Source organism: Galeopterus variegatus, unplaced genomic scaffold (assembly GCF_000696425.1).
Source record: "Galeopterus variegatus unplaced genomic scaffold, G_variegatus-3.0.2 Scaffold1756, whole genome shotgun sequence".
Taxonomy (NCBI): Eukaryota; Metazoa; Chordata; class Mammalia; order Dermoptera; family Cynocephalidae; genus Galeopterus; species Galeopterus variegatus.
Genome location: NW_007727867.1, coordinates 257656 through 261904, shown reverse-complemented (window position 1 = coordinate 261904; position 4249 = coordinate 257656). Strand labels below are relative to the sequence as shown.

Sequence of the window (4249 nt, the reverse complement as noted above, 5' to 3'; positions counted from 1 at the left end):
GGGACCGGCAACGGGATCGCAACCCTCGGTGTTGCTCCCGTGCCTCGCTCAGCCAGTGAGCAGGAACCGGTCTGTATGTGGGATCCGAACCCTCGGGCGGGAGCGCCGCCACGCTTCCCAAGCAGCGCACTATCCAGTGCGCCACCGGGCCGGCCCTTTCCTTGGATTTTAACTTGCCTATTCTTAAGCATTTTGAAGAGAGGTGATGTCTTTGCTAAAAGGCACAAGGGTTCACTATATCTGATTGTACATCCATGCAAGTAAAGTTTTCTATCACAGTAAACAGTTCACTGTGATTTTGTATTGCTATTGATTGTACTAGTTTAGTCCCTATTCACTATGTGGCTCCAGATGCCATGATCACACGGCTTTAAATGACTTTTTCTCATCACTATAGGTGTTTTATTTTTAAAAGCAAAGGTTATAAAAGTTGGGGTGTTTTAAATCAAGCCATTATAAGTAAAAGGTTGCCAATACCAGGAAAAAGTTTTATTCTCCTGGTAAACTTTAATTAGTCAATGAGAATATAATAACATTTATTTTTCTGTTTTCCCTTGGTTGTCTAAATACAAGACTTAATTTTAGAAGACTGCATAAGGATAAAGATTTTTTTTTGGAAAATATCCTAAGTTTCATTATTAGAAGCCACTTTAAATCCTTTCTCAAAGTACATATTGATTTCAACTTTAGTTCATCGCTATATAGCAGGGGTGGGCAGACTACAACCCATGGGCCAAATCCAGCCTGCTAGCTTTTATAAATAAAGTTTTGTTTTTTTGGGTTTTTTTGACTGGTAAAGGGATCACAACCCTCAGCATTGTGTGGTCTGCACCACGCTCAGCTAGTGAGTGCACCAGCCATCCCTATATAGGATCTGAACCCGCAGCCTCCACGCTACCAGCGCCGCACTCTCCCAAGTGAGCCACAGGGCGGGCCCTATAAATAAAGTTTTACTAGAACACAGTCATGTTCATTCATTTATGTGTTATCTGTTGTTGCTTTTGCCCTACAACAGCAGAGATGAGTGGCTGCAATGGAGACCAAGTGACCTACAAAGCCTAAAGTTGTTACTATTTGGCCCTTTACAGAAAAAGTCTGCTGTTCTCTGCTGTATAGCATTCCGCCTCCTACCTTCTATCCCATCAACCTTACCTCACTTTTCATTTTGTGTTCCTGATGTTTTATTTCAAAAGTGAATAGTATAATCTTTACCTAGTTCAGATTAGTATTTTTTTAAGGAACAATACAAAATTCAACTGCTTCCTTACTGGTGCGGTACTTTTCTGCTTGTCAGTGATCCTCAGGAGGAAAAGTTTCCCAATCCCAGTTTTCCTAGGACAAGGTGAACTCTTTCAAGTTTGTATAGTAAGGTGTTTTTTTCAGCTCAGGAAATTCTTTATTAAACTTTGATTATTGTTTCTATTTTATTTATTCCTGTATCCTCTTCAAGAACGCCTATTGCTTGTGGGGTTGGTCATCCAGGGCTAATCTCTGTCATTTTCATCTCTTTGCCCTTTCCTTCTCTATTGGATATCTCTTCCATATTGGGTTTTCCTTCCACATTTAACAAATTTATCACCGACATCACCAATTTTATTTTCTGCTGTGATATTTCTATTCTTTTAACTGCATCCAAATGAATGTATACACTTTGTTATTGAAATTTTAATCTTTTTGCATTTTTGTTCATCTTAGCCAGCTTTCTTTTCTTTTCAGCCTACATCTGTCTGTGTTTTGGCCTTGTCTATTCCTATTATTCCCTACTTCAGTTTCTGAAGAGGCCTTTTCTTTTTGCCTCCTCCTAAACACGTCATGCAGATGTTTCTGGAAGTTTTCTGGTTTCTTATATGAGATTTTCTAAGATAGGATTTTATTCTGTTTTCCAAGTGACATAGATTTTCCTTTGTAAATTTTTCAATTGGCTTAATGTGGATTTTGTTGTTGATACTTTTGTTCATTTATTGTTTCTCCTACTCACCAATCTTTGAATGAGGAGGGATCCATTCAATTCTGATGCTTGTCAACACATAGGATGGGCAGATTGTCCCCCAACGGCACCCCTCAATGGGTGTGGTACGACTATACTTAGATCTAAAGCTCAGTGTTGGGTTGATGTGCCATTGAACAGACAGATCAAAGTTTATTTTTCCATTCCAATGGAGACGAACACTTGGGTTTCTAGTTTGGGGGCCATAATGACTACTACTACTATGAACATTCTTGTCATGCCCGCTGGTGCACATACTCACACATTTCTGTTGGGCCTATATCTAGGAGATGAAATGCCGGGTCATGGGGTAGGTATATTTTCAGCCTTAGTAGATAAGGCCAATATGCTATGAAAAGCAAACCAAAACTACTTAAGAAGTACTCAGTAACATTTCTTTTTATTTGATTCAACAAACCAGCATACTATGATATCCTCATAGTTAAGAAAATGTTGAAATGACATAAGAAAATTTTCTCTTGAAGCAGAAAATCTAACACCAAAGATAATAAAGCTCTTTCATTTGATTGTTATTACTGAAAATCATCTTAAATTACTGCGAGTTTTAGGAAAATAAATCTCTTTCCTCGTGAATCATTGACAAGCTCAGGGAAGCTGCACACCTTAGGAGAAGCATAGACTACTGGAATCTTTATGATAATTTGTACGGCTTCTTTTTAAAAAAAATCACAATCTGTAAAAAACAACACAAATGTTTATGATTATGTCATCTTTTAGAAACATTCATTATCTGATCAATACATCCCAAATACTACTGTGATACAATGTCATAGAGCCCTGGCTTTGAAGTCAGACAGCCCAGACACATGTCAGCTCTGCCATTTACAAGCCCTGTGGATCCAAATGTTTCTTACCTCACAGTGTCTCAGCTTCTAATTTCTAGCACTTAAAAAAGCAGCTACATTAACTAGGCGCCCAGACACATGTCAGCTCTGCCATTTACAAGCCCTGTGGATCCAAATGTTTCTTACCTCATAGTGTCTCAGCTTCTAATTTCTAGCACTTAAAAAAGCAGCTACATTAACTAGGCTAGAATTGAAAACCTAATATGTGTACACTGTAAAAAATTCAAACTACAAAACGATATCAACAAGAGTAAGGTAAGTCTCTTTCCCCCTGGTGTGACCTTCAGTGCACCGTTTCCATGCCTGGCAACAACTACTTACCAATTTCTTGTTGATCTTTCCAAAAGAATTTTATGTAAATTGTAGGCATAATGCATACATGTATGTGTCTGTACACATATATATATATTTCTATTTAAAACCATGTATGCTTTCATTACTTACCCAAACATCACTGGACCATCAACAAAACAGACAGATATGCACAATAATTAAATTTATCATCTTTGATTTTTGTTATCTTTCAATCTTATAAAGACCATAGCTGCTTACACATTTTTCAATTTTATCATCTGAAGGTATGTTTGTTAAAGTAAGTGGGTAGAAAACATTTTATCTAATAATATGTTAGCTTGATTTATTACTTTTAAATATTTTCATATGATATGAAGCTTCAATTTATACTCTTGACTTGGTTCTCATAAATATCAGGAACAGGCCTGCTGATGAATGTCCTGAAGAGCAGTTTTCTGTGGAACATTTGTTTGGAAAAGGTTGAAGTGTAGACATTGGAGGTCATAAGTACTGTTTCTAATTCTCTTTCCATTTCACTATGGCTTACAGCCAACATCCTTAACTATTTTATTTTATTTAGTTGATGATAGAGTTTGGATGTGTTGTCCCTGCCAAAACTCATGTGGAAATCTGATCCCCAATGTGGCAGTGCTAGAAGCTGTTTGAGTCACGGGGGCGGATCCCTCATGAATGGATTAATGCTCTCCCTGGGGGAGGGGGGATTAATGAGTGAGTTCTCAGTCTATTAGTTCCCACGAGAGCTGGTTGTTTAAAAAGACCCTGGCACCTCCTCTCTCTCTCTCTTGCTTCCTGTCGCCATGTGATCTGCTTGTACCTGCCGGCAGCCTGCTACTTTTCCGCCGAGTAGAGCAGCCTGAGGCCCATGCCAGATGCAGCTGTCCCAGAATCATAAGCCAAATAAACCTCTTTTCCTTACAAATTACCCAGTTAGCAACACAAAACAGACTAATGCAGTTGACAAAAAAGATTGTATATATGAGACATGGTGGTAATACAGCTACACACTTCGCTATCTCTGTGTGAAGATGCACAGTGACCAATCACTGACAGGCTTTGAAAGAAGTGATGTGACTGTTTACCA

The 4249-nt window shown here is 38.4% G+C and overlaps 1 protein-coding gene across 1 annotated transcript in view; it reads right to left on the bottom strand.

Annotated features, from left to right (window-relative positions):
* Positions 1 to 2368: 2368 nt before the first annotated feature.
* The window catches only part of MAATS1 (MYCBP-associated, testis expressed 1), a 64545-nt gene continuing 62664 nt past the window's right edge, over positions 2369 to 4249 (bottom strand). Inside the window, exon 17 of the mRNA XM_008578786.1 lies at positions 2369 to 2681. The gene's annotated coding sequence lies outside the window, so the exon portion shown is untranslated. The remainder of the gene's footprint in view (positions 2682 to 4249) is intronic.